The 16,678-nt window shown below is 38.2% G+C and overlaps 1 pseudogene; it reads right to left on the bottom strand.

Moving 5' to 3' along the window:
• Positions 1-9,138: 9,138 nt before the first annotated feature.
• LOC125093866 (RNA-binding motif protein, X-linked 2-like) lies at positions 9,139-16,241 on the bottom strand (annotated as a pseudogene).
• Between the last annotated feature and the right edge of the window lie 437 nt (positions 16,242-16,678).

Raw genomic sequence — 16,678 nt, 5'->3', positions numbered from 1 at the left:
AGAAAGAGAAATTAAGGAGTCCATCCCATTTACAATTGCACCCAAAACTATAAGATACCTAGGAATAAACCTAACCAAAGAGACTAAGAATCTATACACAGAAAACTATAAAGTACTCATGAAAGAAATTGAGGAAGACACAAAGAAATGGAAAAATGTTCCATGCTCCTGGATTGGAAGAATAAATATTGTGAAAATGTCTATGCTACCTAAAGCAATCTACACATTTAATGCAATTCCTATCAAAATACCATCCATTTTTTTCAAAGCAATGGAACAAATAATCCTAAAATTTATATGGAACCAGAAAAGACCTCGAATAGCCAAAGGAATATTGAAAAAGAAAGCCAAAGTTGGTGGCATCACAATTCCGGACTTCAAGCTCTATTACAAAGCTGTCATCATCAAGACAGCATGGTACTTGCACAAAAACAGACACATAGATCAATCGAACAGAATAGAGAGCCCAGAAATAGACCCTCAACTCTATGGTCAACTATTCTTCGACAAAGCAGGAAAGAATGTCCAATGGAAAAAAGACAGCCTCTTCAATAAATGGTGTTGGGAAAATTGGACAGCCACATGCAGAAAAATGAAATTGGATCATTTCCTTACACCACACACGAAAATAGACTCAAAATGGATGAAGGATCTCAGTGTGAGAAAGGAATCCATCCAAATCCTTGAGGAGAACACAGGCAGCAACCTCTTCGACCTCAGCCGCAGCAACATCTTCCTAGGAACATCACCAAAGGCAAGGGAAGCAAGGGCAAAAATGAACTATTAGGATTTTATCAAGATCAAAAGGTTTTGCACAGCGAAGGAAACAGTGAACAAAACCAAAAGACAACTGACAGAATGGGAGAAGATATTTGCAAATGACATATCAGATAAAGGGCTAGTGTCCAAAATCTATAAAGAACTTAGCAAACTCTACACCCAAAGAACAAATAATCCAATCAAGAAATGGGCAGAGGACATGAACAGACATTTCTGCAAAGAAGACATCCAGATGGCCAACAGACACATGAAAAAGTGCTCCATATCACTCGGCATCAGGGAAATACGAATCAAAACCACCATGAGATATCACCTCACACCAGTCAGAATGGCTAAAATTAACAAGTCAGGAAATGACAGATGCTGGCGAGGATGCGGAGAAAGGGGAACCCTCCTACACTGTTGGTGGGAATGCAAGCTGGTGCAACCACTCTGGAAAACAGCATGGAGGTTCCTCAAAATGTTGAAAATAGAACTACCCTATGACCCAGCAATTGCACTGCTGGGTATTTACCCTAAAGATACAAACGTAGTGATCCGAAGGGGCACGTGCACCCTAATGTTTATAGCAGCAATGTCTACAATAGCCAAACTATGGAAAGAACCTAGATGTCCATCAACAGATGAATGAATAAAGAAGATGTGGTATATATACACAATGGAATACTATGCAGCCATCAAAAGAAATGAAATCTTGCCATTTGTGACGACGTGGATGGAACTAGAGGGTATCATGCTTAGCGAAATAAGTCAATCGGAGAAAGACAACTATCATATGATCTCCCTGATATGAGGGAGAGGAGATGCAATATGGGGGGTTAAGGGGGTAGGAGAAGAATAAATGTAACAAGATGGGATTGGGAGGGAGACAAACCATAAGTAACTCTTAATCTCACAAAGCAAACTGAGTGTTGATGGGGGGAGGGGGGTTTAGAGGGTGGGGTGGGGTTATGGATATTGGGGAGGGTATGTGCTATGGTGAGTGCTGTGAAGTGTGTAAACCTGGCGATTCGCAGACCTGTACCCCTGGGGATAAAAATATATGTTTATAAAAAATTAAAAAAAAAAATAGGGAAGTTCAAATGAATGTTTGCCCACCCAAAGTTATACAAAATAAAAAACCTGGAGCTAAGACATCGTAACATGCATAACTACTGAGGGTTGATTCTGAAGCCAAACTGCCTGGAGTTGAATTCTAGCTCTAGCACCTTCTAAGTGGGTGATTAGGGGAAGTTTCATAACCAGTCTTGCCTCCTTGTTCTCCTTGTCTTCTTTATCCCAAGAAAGGATAATAGTACCCACCTCAAAGGCTTCTTTTTAGGTTAATATGGGTAGGCTCTTAGAACAGTGCTGAGCACATAGGAAGTATTACATGTGATGATGATGACGGTGATGGTGATGGTGATGATGGTGATGGTGATGATAATGACAACAACCTATAAGCATTCATGTCATTAGTGCATTTTCTAAAAGTATCACCAGATTAATTTGTGTTTATTTCTTCCATTTAGGTTCTTTTGGCTAAAGCCAAAAGAGATAAGTGGCTGCTTGTTTTCCCATATTTTTAGTGGGATGAAACTGTTCCAGCAAAGTATTCATTTTAGGGGAGTAGTTGGAAATCCCCAACATGAGGAATCCTCCAGGGATGAATAATGATATTCAACTAAAAAGTGAAGTTAAAAAAAAAAAAAGAAATGTCAAAATATTAAAAGTACTAGGATGGTAACTTTGAAAATTAAAATAATTGCAAAAGATGAGGATGGCAATTTCTAATATGGCAATTATTGTCTGACTTAGCACCAATTTAAGGTCACAGGAACCTACTGAAGACTCTAAGTATTCTATTATACACTACTGATTTGAGTACATAGGGATAGCAGTATTTGTAGGAGTACTGAGCAAAGAGAATATATTGCAAATACATTTCCATAGCTACCCTACCCATTGTACTGCTGCATGCCTCATGAACAGAGAAGTTCCTGTCTTTATTACCAGACTACATGACTAGCATTCGTTTTACAAAAGAACTGTCAATAAAGGATGAGGAGATCCAGAAGTCATCCATGCTACTAATCAGCTCATTCACTACCTACACATGGATTTAAAGTTGTCCAACATGGAATCAGAAGCCTGTAATATGGTGTTTTAAACACTCTTAGGAATGGGATATAAAATGATCAACAAGTAATGTCCTGGCAACAAATGCATTTTGAACAAGAAAACATCTCAAAACCATTTTGCTATGTTCTAATGTTTCAACCACTTTGTCCAAATATTCATACCCATGTAGGTATCTCCCACTGGGATGGACTGGTGGAGGATATTTTTAAAATAATCCCATCATTTTAAGGACTATCTTCCTGTTGGTCCCTAATCTTACAAGCTTTGTTTTCAAAGATCTTTGACAACAGGTATCAAATAAGGTAGTGATTATCACAACTGGCTACACTTTATGTATACTTAACAATAAATATTAGGGAATATATTTTAATATCTGGAAAATGTTGCTGTAAAAAAATAAGTAGATTGAAAAGCAGAGATAGAAAACAGAGAGAGGGGAGAAGAGTTAAAGAACTAATCCAGGTGGACCAGCATTCAAGTAATTAGAGTTCCAGAAAACAAGAAAAAACAAGAACAGAGAAAATGAAAGGAAGGAAATAATCAGTGAACATATGCAAATTAAATTGAAAGATGGAGAGTTCGGGGGCACCTGGTGGCAAAATCAGTTGGACGTCCAACTCTTGTTTTCCGCTGAGGTCATGATCTTGGGGTTGTGGGATCGAGCCCTGCATTGGGCTCTGCACTCAGCAGGGAGTCTGCTTAGGATTCTCTCTCCCTCTCCCTCTGCCCCTCCAGCTTGTTTTCTCTCTCTCTCTCTCTCTCAATTAGATAAATGAATACAATATACAATTGATCTCCAGTTACACAGCAGAAATATAAACTTCAGATAAATGAAACCAAATTAACAGATGAATATCTAATGTTTTCAATTCTAATGATTTCTTAGGTAACTAGATTTCACTTCACTTTCTCTCTTGATAAGAAAAATAATTATTAGTGATATATTAATAAAGTAACATTAAAATCATGTATCTGACAGTTTAAGGTAAAGTTTATGCTATGTAAGTTCAAATTTTACTGCTTTTTTAATAATTTGTAAATCATGTTGACACTTTTAAGAAAAATGTCCATACTATCTAAGTCCAAATTTTACTGCTTTATTATTTCTATTATGTATTTTGGAAATGGAAATGTTTTGACCTTAAAATAACCAAGTAATAAAATAAAGTAGTAAAAGAAATTGAAAAGCCATGCATCTGACTCTTTATTTCAAACCATTAAGATGAAAGTCAGAAAAAAAAAATTGATGATTTCCATTCACAACCAACAGAAAAAGGAAGAAAATCTCTCTCTCTATCTTGCTCCATCCTGAAAGCAAGATCAGTATGAGCAAAAATGGATAGATTCTGGTTGGTCAATATAATGGGTAGTTACTGTTGTACTGATAGAGCTTAATAGTTTATAGTTTATAGACATAGACTATGTAAATACAGTTTAATAGCTTAATCTGATGGCACTACCTTTCTTTGTTTATTTTAAGTGAGAAATTAGTTGGCTATTTTTCTAAATTTATTTCCCAAAAGTTGCTTATTATTTTGGGAACACTACATTACAAAACTGTAGCATAAAGAAAAATAGGAAAAGATAATGGCTTCCACCTTTGAAATCAAGTAACATTTTAATGTTAACAATGATCTACTTTTTCTTATGACTGGTAAGACAAATACTAGAAAAGTCCTGTTTGAAAGAAATCAAACAAAAAGATGAAGTAACATGCCAGAAATGTCTCAAAAACACTATGGGAAAGAAAACTACAATAATTAATGTAGAACCCTTTACACAATAAATTCCCAGCATTTTAAGAGAAGGCTTTGTTACTGACACTCCCACAATATTTCAACAATTACCACGGTGTCTGCTAACCATTATTTACTAATTAAAACTGCTAAGGACAAAAATGATGCCCATTCCTATAAAAACATTCAGTTAAGGAGTTTAAAAATATAAGACCTTTATTCTTAATATTAGTTATTACATACTTAATCAAATGAAATAGAATACTAACCCTAAGAAGTGACTACTTCTTATAAAAATATATATAAAATATAAAAATGCCACATCCAAATCTGTTTCTGTTCTGTGCTTTTATTCCTCCAACATGGTTCCCTGTACAAGTCCAACCTATGTTCAAGCCTATTTAAACATATCAAATTTTTCAGAGTTTAAATATGAAATAGTACTCTGACATTTAATCCTGTCACTCAAGCTTTTCCTACCAACAAACCTGGTTTCAAGCAGACCCCAAAGACAAGCCCTGTCAGAGGGGAATTCTCTAGGCCCTCTTGTCTTCTAAATCCATCTTGCTGGAATGAATAAGCCCCCCAAAAAAGGCCCACATCCCTGAAATATTGCTTAGCCATTTGTGTTGGACAATAGGGTTAGGACAATAATATCTATTCAGAGTTGCAGTCCAGATATCCCCTGTATTGGCTTCTATTATTGTATCTATGGCCTGCTATTCTTTCAAAACTTTTTAAGGGAAAATCTGAAGTCCTCACTCATTCAGCAGACCAAACTCAAGTTCAACATATTTTTATCTTCTATGCACTTATAGTCAAAAACTGACCTTCAATTAAAGAGTAAAAGGATCAAATGAGGCCAAGTATCAAGAAAATATATTGCAGTTCAATTTAGGCTTTAGTTTAGAAGGCCAAGCAGATTGTCACTTAAGAGGGAACTTCTGCTTCCCAACAAATCAAAGTGTATTTCCCTGACTAGTTCCTCAACTGAAGTGAGAAGAAAATTTGGATTATTGCTTGAATATACCAAAGCAACTAGTAAATTGAGTCAATCAGCCATAAGGGGTCAAACAAACACTAATGTAACTGTTACTAATTATACTCACTGCAACTTTGTAAAGGTAGCTTCGAGTGATATGTTATATTTTTGTACGTTACTGGTACTTTTAGAGAATATATAAATTTCTAAACTCACAGGCACGAAGAATGTCTGAGAGGCGCTGACACTGCCATCAGCTAGATTCCTAGCTGACTTAGATATTATAAACGAAAAGCCATTCTTGCCACATCTCACAAATAAAACTGTGGTTGACTCTATTCTAGTCCTCTGGTTAAGCACAATTAGATAAACAAGCATAATTCATTTCTCATATTACAAGAACAGCTTATGAACTGAGGTTTTTCATGTATATACAGGGGCACAAGAGGAAAGGAAGTACTGAATTGTCCTTCAGCATGAGTGGCTCTGGAATCTATTTTTGTAGATGAGCCCTTTGAGATGCCTTCTGGATAAGGACTCAAAATACTAAACCAAAATGCAATAGTTTATGGCAAATAGTTCGTGTGAATAAGACAAAACAAAAATCTCTGGGGATTAAGGGAATGCTTTAAAACTGGATAAGAAAATTGTGTATCTGTCACATATTATAAAAATATAACTTCAGGGACATCCATCGCTGTTTTTGATTTTGCAATTTTAAGTTTTAGTCCAAAAGTATTGCTTAGTCGTATCTATCTCTTCCCATTGCAGAGATATAGCTCATATAACAAGATGAAAGCTGTTAAGGCAGCTGCTCAAAATAAAAGGTCTCTAAAAAGCAATAGCTTCAGCTCTATCAAGTCTTCCCTGTGGAGCCATATTCAGACACATGAGCCAAACTCATATTATGTGTCTTCTTCATCTTTTACAAATGAAAAGCAAAACACTGGAGGCAAGAAGACAGTAAAATCAGCAATAGGCCTGTCAAGGTAACTTGATAACTTCAGCACAAATTACTGAATTTTATGCAACAGAGTTGCCCTAGATTATGTATTCTATAAAATGATCATTTTTGATAACAAATATTGTTACTTAACTCATGGATTATCTTCCATTTAGTATCTACGGTTACTTAATGTTACATGTTTTAGACAATGAATGGACTCCTCCCTATGAATACAAAGCTCCAAAAATATAAACAGCTTGCTCTTCTAACCAGAGGCAGCTCCATCGTGAAGTGATCTGGGTAGCTACCAAAGACTCCACAGATGAAGATTCAAATGATAGTCAATTTTATTCTCATCTTACAGGTTTAAGAATAAAATTAGTTTACCAGTATTTTGCTTCCTTCTATTAAGACTTTAAACAGGGTGCCTAGGTGGCTCAAGTCGGTTAAGTATCTGCCTTCGGCTCAGTTCATGATCCCAGGGTCTAGGATCCAGTCCCACACTAAGTCGGCTTCTCTCTCTGCCCCACTAGTTCTTTTAATCAGTCTCCCTCTCTCTCTCTCTCAAATAATCTTTAAAAAAAAAAAAAAAGACTTTAAATAACAAGATAAATAAGTATACCACCCAAGCAGGAATATTATAAGGTCAAAAAATGTCTTTTGCTGGAAGTCGAACTCTAGAACCACCTTTACTTTGAAAGAATAATATTTGAGAAAAATGATTAACCTCGAATCAAAAGATGCAGTAAATTTAGGCACATTCACCAAGGTTATGAATTTCAGTTCAGAATTGTGTTATTTTATTTCACCTGCTAAATTCTTTATTTCTGAATCCATTCCCTAATATCATATAAATGATGATAAATGGCTTAGAAAAACCAAAAGGTTCAAACCACTCATTTTCTTTGACCCAATGATGCAGTTTCTAAGAATTTATCCTATAAAAATAGCATAACACCACCAAAAAACCATATGCACAAATGTATTCAATGCACTGCTATTTTAGGGCAAAAATACTTTTACATGTTTGCTAAATTATTCTGCATCTACTAGATGGCATATTACGTAGTTATTAAAGTTATGGTAACATGTACTATACCACTATATATCAACCAAAATATACTATTTGAAGTTGCTGTTATATTTGATTACCTCTCACCTTTTATTTTCTTTCTTTTTTTTTATTTTTGCAATTTTATTTATTTATTTGAGAGAGAGAGCACACGCACAATGGGGGGAGGGGCAGAGAGAGAAGAACAGGGAGAAGCAGACTCCCCCACTGAGCGCGAAGCCCCACTCAGGGCTCGATCCCATGACCCTGAGAACATGACTAGAGCCAAAGTTAGATGCTTAACTGACTGAGCCACCCAGGCACACCTAAGTCTGTGCCACTATCAAGCCATTATTTTCGCTGGCTTCAACAAGAAGCAAAATGAACATCACCTTCTCTGTCATCACCCTGCATGCCTCCACTCCCTCCCTACCACACATACTTTGCTTGTATATCACATAAATTTGGGAGTCTTCCCCTTCCTTGCAATATTATCTCCTAGAATCTGTGGAAGTCCCCAGTTCCTCTCTCTCTCCTGTACCCCACTGCAACAGTTTAGACCCTCATGACTTCTCCCTTAAACTATAGGAAGGCAACTCCTTTTTCTTCTTCCAGTTCCTCCCCCAACCTAATTCTTCCTCAACCTTCCCACCACATGTTTTTTTCAGAAATCTATTTCTCATCATGTTACTCTCTTTAAAATCATTGATTCCTTCAAAGTAAGATAAGGTCAAATAGCATGTGTAGCATGCAAGAACTTTCTTGTATCCTTTTTTCAACAGCCTCATTTCTCACTGTTATGTGTAGGACTCTGTGTTCCCACTTACACTGAACTTTGTAACTTCCCTGGATTCTGCACATATTAGAATCCCTGCCCACAATGTCTTTTCTCACCTAATTTGCCCCACTCACTCATCTGTGTCCCCTTTCACAATTCTAGCTCATTCTTCACATACTTCTAATTTTATTGCTTGCATGTACACTTCTTCCACTGTATTTTTACCCCCTGCATATTTATAGCCCCTGGTATTTCACAGAAACTTAAATATTTCTTGAATGAATGAATGAACAAATAAATGAACAAATGAAGGATGTGCAACTATATAAAATATGCACATATGTGGGCAAATACTAGAAGTAAATGTGGAAATATGAAAAGAGTTCTGATCTGATAACTGGATTAAAAGCTTTTTTTCCCTATTTTTAGTTAGTTTTATGAAAAAAAAAATAAAAACAAAAGATCTTTAAAATCCATAGTAAAGGTCTACTACAGAAATTTCTATTCATGAATAAATGTGGATTAGCAATGCTGCCATTGCTTATAGTACTGGTAACTTCTGAATATAGTAATGCAAAATTATTAAGAGTTTTTTAAAGAAAATCTGTAGGCCAAACACATTTCTTAAACAGGCACAATTCAGAGATATTGTGGGTGGGGTTCCAGACCACTGCAAGAAAGCAAATATTGCAATAAAGCAAGTCAAATAAATTCTTTGGTTGCCTAGTACATATAAACGTGAGTTCACCCTATACCGTAGTCTATTAAAAATATAATAGCATTATGTCTAAAAAATGCACATATTTTAATTAAAAATACCTTATTGCTAAAAATGCTAACCATCCTCTGAGCTTTCAGCAAGATGTAATCACTGTCACAGATCATAACAAATATAATAATAATGAAAAAGTTTAAAATATTGTGAGAATTTCCAAATTTGACACAGAGACACAAAGTGAGCAAATGCTATTGGAAAAATGGTGCTGATAGACTTGCTCAATACAGGGCTGCCACAAACCTTCAATTTTTAAAAAACACAGTATTTATGAACACAATTAGGTATGCCTGTAATAAGAATGATGGACCCAAATTTGCAATATTCAAAATCATTCAAGATACATAAGAATTTGGGGATTTTTTTCTTATTTAAAATGGACAGGCAATTTCCAAAAGGTAAGCTTAAGGATTCCATCTGAAGTAGCAACCTCTGCAAGTTCATACACGGAGTTCTGTCCATATGCAGAATATGAAATTGCAAATGGGAATGAAACGCTCATCAATCAAACATCAAGTACAAACAGAATCCAGGAAACATTTTGCATTTCCAATTATGCTATATCACTTTACATATCCCAAGCTCTCTAGCAGATAAAACAACTTCTTGTGAGACAGAATAAAATATCATACTTTCTTGAATTATATATATATAGATGGTATGGATATGTATATACATGTATATATATACATACGAAGTAGAAAATAGCAAGAATGTGCCATGAGAGATACCTACTTTCAATCCCCCATGATTAATTATGTACTTCAACTGATACTCCTTTCCATAAGAATATCCTTTGCCCTTTATCATTTGCTAAAGTTACAGTGGGGAAAAAAAACCCTACTATTACTATTAAAAACATAAAATCATATAGGAGCAGGACCCTAAATATTTTAAATATTTTTTACTGCTTATTAGAAAAACTGTATGATAGCAATAAATCCCCTCTACGTTGGCTGAAATTCTCCCAGTGTAGCCTGAGAAGCTTGAACTATAACAGACTATAGAGGTTATCTGGTTCAGTGCTTTTAACCTTTTGCAAATCCTGTTCTGCAGAAAATGGTAGTATGTTAGCAGGATACCATGGGAGTAGTTCCTGCATGGTGAACAACTATAGGTCACCACTCTTAAAAATCTTAGGCAGCAAAATCTACAGAAGCGGGTTCCTGGGTGGCTCAGACAATTAACCATCTGCCTTAGGCTAGGGTCATGGTCCCAGGGTCCTGGGATTGAGTCCCCTGTTGGGAGGGCTGCCCCCAATCCCTGCTCAGCAGGGAGCCTGCTTCTCCCTCAGCCCCTCCCTCTGCTCCTGCTGTCTCTCACTCTCTCTTTCTCAAATAAATAAAATCTTAAAAAAAAAAAAATCTCGAGGAGCTCACAAAAGAAGCCATACAAATTCAGTGAGGTAATTTCACAACAATTGTAAAATTCTAAATGGCTCCAGGAAAAAAAAAGGGGAGGGGTGATTCAAAATGTAAGAAAATTCTGTCCCAGTTACTTTATTTACAGCAATTATCAAATTAATAACGACTTCCATCCCATAGTATTTTATTTTATTTTTTTTAAAGATTTTTATTTATTTATTTGACAGAGAGAGATCACAAGTAGACGGAGAGGCAGGCAGAGAGAGAGAGAGGGAAGCAGGCTCCCTGCTGAGCAGAGAGCCCGATGCGGGACTCGATCCCAGGACCCTGAGATCATGACCTGAGCCGAAGGCAGCGGCTTTAACCCACTGAGCCACCCAGGCGCCCCAGCCCATAGTATTTTAAATGTCATGTTTCCTTTAAAAATACGAGGAACTTAGCAGGCCACAGCTTTGGTCTGGCTGTTAAGTCCCTGGGATTGGAGAATGTTTAGGGCTGTGCTTCCTCCTATCGCCTAGAATGCCTCTGAGCTTCAATCTCTGCCCCTACCTGGGCTCTCTTCCCCTTTCCTCCTCCAGCGTGTGAAAACCGCCTGGACTCGCAACCCGGCTTCTCCTCCCTCAGCCCCCCACTCCGCACACACTGCTATAAGTTGCCCGCGGCCTCAGAGCACCTGGACTGGGGCTTTTGACTTGCCATAGACCCTAACTTCACCCGGGCAGGTTTAAGAAGGAACCTGGGACGCTCTTCTCCATTGTAATGTGGCCTCTGGCGGGCAGGAACCCTGGCCGTTCCGTCTGTCCCACTTCATCTTTAACGCACACAGCGGCCTTCTTTCTGGTCTTTCTTTTCTGTTTTTCTAATTTGTGCTGTTCTGAGAGTGTTTCGTCACTGGAGATTTCAGATGGACTCGATGAGGGGGGTCTGAGCCCCAGAGCCCTTCCCGCAGAGCTCTCTGGTCACGTCACCCGCACCTTCTGAAGCTGAGGGGGGGCTGTTAACGGAATACGTGAGGGACCTGCGTCCATTAAAATTGTCAACGGCCAAAACTGTACTCTACTGGTCTTCGTAGCAGGTAAAATTGAACTTTAAACTTGTCTGTCTTCCGGGCCCGCGTGAGATTCATGTTAACAATCTCGCCATACTGGGAGAACCCAGAGAGGCTATCTCCTTTGGTCAGTTCCTGAGGAAGCACTCCCAGCAAGATCCCGGCGCTGTCCTCGTAGCCGGAGTGCCATGGCGCCTTACATGCCAGCCAGGGCACTGTCAGCCTCCCACTCATTCAGCTCGCTTTCCAGCTTGACCTTGGTTAACACACACGTCTCCCTCAGCTGCGGCGCCGTTCAATGGCGTCTCCCTGACTGCACAGTGCCCACTTCCGGTGGACGCAGGAGGGCGCCGCTTCCGGTGGATGCCTTCAGAGCAGGTGCGCCATCCCTGACCCACCTTCTCCACTGCCTCTCAGCTGCACCCTTGGAGTCTCATCTTTTCATGGTACCGTATAAACAATGCAGAAGTGTGCTACAACCCACTGGGTTGAAAGCTCTAATCTAGTTCAGTTTTGAAAGGGATGACTAGGTTGAAGCAAAAGCTGCTGCTCTGAAATGATGCCTGATCATGGGAGTCGTAACTACTTTTTTTTTTTTTTTCTTTTCTTAATAAATCCTTTCGATAGCCTACAATATGCTAGTCTCACTTTGGCCAAGTTATAGAGTAAATATTTCGTAGGTTACAAGGCAGGAATTTAAACTGAGCTTTCCTCAATATGTACTCATTATATTAGGGGTCTCCAGAGAAACAGAACCAATAGGAGATGATAGGGAGACAGACAGACGGACAGACATATATCTTATCTATGTATGAAGAAATGTATTACATAGAGTTAGCTTATGTGATTACCGAAGCTGAGAAGTACCAAAATCTGCAGATTGCAAGCTGAAGACCCAGGACAGCTGATGGCATAGTTGATGCTTCAGTTCCAGTATGAAACCTGGCAGGCTCAAGACCCATGAAGGACCAATGTTTTAGTTAAGCTTCTGAAGGCCAAAGAAAGACTGATGCCCCGGGCACGAAACAGTCCGGTGGGAGGGAGAGTTAGACTTTTTGTTCGATTCAGGCTTTCAACTGATTGGATGAAGTCCATCCACGTTAAAGGGGATAATCTACTTTACTCAGTCTACCAATTCAAGCATTACTCACATTCAAAAACACCCTCACAGACACACCCAAAATAATATTTGAAAAAATATCTGGGGAGCCTGTGGCCCAGTCAAGTTAACATATAAAATTAACCCTCATGATTCATCATGGTGCCAGACTGAGTAAGACTTCAAGGCAATGATAATTCTGCTCTACCTTTTCATACTTATTATTGTAGAGGATGATGCTCTGCTGTCAAGGTGAATGCAGTGTACAGTTGTGCATATAGCCTAAAAAGGCACTGAGTAACCAAAACCTGCTAACATACACAATGGCTCCAGGGTATAGCTCTAGTGGCATTTTACAGAAACTTACTTTGATTTGATTTCTCAAAATAGGCCACACAATTTCTGTGAAACTATTGTTTCTTCTGTAACCCACAACTCTATAAGAGCTGTGATGGTTTTCCTGGGTATTTCAAAATGTGCTTCCCTGGTATTTCAAGTCACATGGTAGTAGTCCCTCTTGAAATAGTCACTTAAGTGTAATGCTTATCCTCAATCCAGTCATACGAGCAACCTATTAGATTTGAAACTCAGAAAATAATTGCCCACTTATCATCCTGTCTTTGTTATTTCATTTCTATCATTATCGCTAGCATAGATGAAAGGACTCGAAAGTGACACATAATAGTTAGAGAAGTTGAACAAGTTTTAGAAGCCTCTTCATGCCTCTAGCATAGAAAATATATATCTACAGTTGTTCAATTTGACCCATAATTAAATGTCATCTTAAAGGCAAGATATATGTATTTCCTAGTGAATAAGTAGACTTCTTGATTTATTTTACTTATGAAAGATGGACTAATGGCATATGCTTCAGTGAATTGTTATCATGGATATAGCTAATAAAATATAACCCTGTGTATTGGAGAAGGGATTTGAAAATACTCGGCTGTGTCCAAGAGCTTAAATAATTTACCCCAAGTCTTTTCCACTCATAAGCATCAAGATTATTCTACACCCTTGAGACCATATAGGAATCAGGTGTTGGAAGTTAAAAACTTTTGGTTATAAATCTAAAAGCCATTTACATTGAGGAACATACAAGGAAAATATCCTCTCCAACATTAGTATTGGTTGTATCATAATCAACGACACAAGTTAAAAGTGTCTTATTGAAAAAGTCTTGGGAAAGACTTTGGAAAGCCTAGCTGGGGGTGCCTGGGTGGCTCCGTCAGTTAAGCATCTGCCTTCGGCTCAGGTCATGATCCAGAGTCCAGGGATCAAGCTCCGCATCAGATCCTGGGATCCTTGCTCTGTGGGGAGTCGGCTTCTCTCTCTGCCTCTGCCTCTTGCTCCCCCTGCTTGTGCTGGCTCTCTCTTGCTATCTCTATCCCTGTGAAATAAAAAATAATAAAAGAAAAAATTTAAAAAAAAAAAAGAAAAAAGGAAAGACTAGCTAAATAGGAACGTGTAGTTATCTAGATTCCTCTTTCTCTAAGAAGACTACTTCATCAAAAAAGCAATATTAGGCAGAATAGCCCTAGTGTTTAGGGACCACAACACTTTTAGTGGACCATGAAAATGTCTTTATTCTTTAAAATCAAAAAGAAAAAAATTAATTTCATGTCAAGGAAAATGTTTAATTGACAATAATCTCCATCTCGATATGATCATAAAACATAATTTTTAATAAATTTTCTTAGGGATGATAAAAGGATGACAAAAACATAATTTTTAATAAATTTTCTTAGGGATGATAAATGTTTAATTGACAATAATCTCCATCTCGATATGATCATAAAACATAATTTTTAATAAATTTTCTTATGGGACTAGATCCCATAAAAAACAATGGGGCCCTGCTCCCAAAAGCCATGTTTACGCTACACAGCCCTGCCACCTGACTATAATGGATTGAAATAGTGATGGACACTTTACTCAGGTCAGGCTTGTCAGAGTCTATCTCTTCTGAGTTCAGAATCGAGATTTCAACTTATTAATAAATATTTTTGTTAATTTGGGGGGACAGTTACCCTTGTAGGTTTTGGTGCAGTCATGTGTGTGGAAAAAGGAAAAAAAAAGAAAAATCAGAGATGATGTAGCCTGTGAGGCAGGGAGAATGAGACTCAGAAATGCTGCCGGAGTTCTGGGACCCTCCAGTCTCTGTACACTGGAGGCTGGGTGTCAGACTTTCCTGGAGTCCATGAGATATCCTAGTATCCTTCCTAAAATTCTATCTTTTAGCTAAGCCGTTTGAAATGATTTTCTGCTCATTTTGATCTAAGAGTACTGCACCAGTTTGCTAGGGCTGCTATAACAATGTACCACAAGCTGGGTGGCTTAAACAATGGAAATTTATTGTCTCACAGTTCCAGGGAGTAGGAGTCTGAAACAAATGTAATCAACAAGGGTGGTTCCTTCTGAGGGCTTTTTGTGTTCCATACTTCTTTCTTTCTACTGTAAATAGCTATCTTCTCTCTAGATCTCTTCATATTGTCTTCCCTCAGTGTGTATCTATGTCCAGATTTCCTTCTCTTAACGCAGAACAGTCATATTGGATCACGGCCCACCCTACAAAGCTTACCTTAACTTGATTACCTCTGCAAAGACCCTGTCTCCAAATAAGGTCACATTCAGAGGTCCTCAGGGTTAGGCTTTCAACATACAACTTTGTGGAAGATACAATTCAACCTGTAACAAGTGCTAAAATGAGGGTAAATGTAGATTAAATTATAGAGTGCCCATATATTACTCTCATTGATTTTCTGTATGTATTTCTTCCTTTTTTTTCCCTTAAATTTAAATTTTATTTTATTTATTTACTTTTAAAGATTTTATTTATTTATTTTTGAGAGAGCTACCACAACAGCTGGGGGAGGGGTACAGAGGGATAAGGAGAAGCAGACTCCCTGCTGAGCAGGGAGCCATGCAGAGCCAGATGTGGGGCTGATTCCCGGGGCCTGATTATGGGGTTCAATTGTGGGGTTTGATCCCAGGACCCTGAGATCATGACCTGAGCCGAAGTCTGACACTTAACTAACTGAGCCCCCAGGCGCCTCTTCAATATTAATTTTTAAAAGGCACTTCATGTTTCCTCCTCTTTCTTCTAAATTTAACTCCCACAAATTGAGTTTTACCCATTATTTACTGAAGGTCTTAAATGTCCAAGACACGATACAATATCCCATAATGACAAAGAATATATACTGTAGAATCAGACTGCCTGAATTCAAAGCCTGTCTCTGCCACTATAGTGCAGAGATAACCAAGCTCTTCCATCTCTTTGTGTCTCACTTTCTACAACTATGAAGTAAAAATTAAAAGAATTCCTTACTCTTGGTGGGGGGAGTGTTTGAAAATTAAACTGATGTATGTAAAGTGTTCAGTGTAGAGCTAGTGCCATCTAAGGGCTTACTACTGTTGTAGAGATGGCCCTCACTTACACGCTGGCCTTCCTTCATGACGTCTGCCCATGAAGACGGCCATAAGGCAAACCTCGGCTGTTAACCGCCTTCTCCGGGTAGGTGTCAGGAGCACAGACTCACCTTGAGGCCAGGTTGCCATGGCTCTGATCTGCCACTTACATCCTGGGACCACAGAGAATGTTATTTCCTTTTTCTCACCTTTGAGATGGAGATAACAATGGCACCTTACCTTCAGGAATCTGTTATCATAATTGAATGAGTTACTTAAATAAAGCATTCAGTACGTGCCAAGTCTACACTTACATTAGCTCTCATCATTATCGTGAGATGACTTAACCAGGTGGCAATCTCTGATATAGCAGTGATCCTGATGAAACTCATGGCCAGACTCCTGCTGGACTATAAAGAGCCTTGCGAACTTTCAAACGTTCTACTCTCGGAATTCATAGGGTAAAAGCCCTAATCTGAGTGGTTTCGGCCTGTGTTTAAACACCATTTAGTTTTCTATCTGGCTTTGATTCAAGATTAATTTTTTAAAAATATCACAAGAGCAATGCTTGAGAACGATGAATCTTA

This window comes from Lutra lutra, chromosome 1 (genome assembly GCF_902655055.1).
Source record: "Lutra lutra chromosome 1, mLutLut1.2, whole genome shotgun sequence".
NCBI classification, from domain to species: Eukaryota; Metazoa; Chordata; class Mammalia; order Carnivora; family Mustelidae; genus Lutra; species Lutra lutra.
This window is presented reverse-complemented; position numbering and strand designations above follow the sequence as displayed.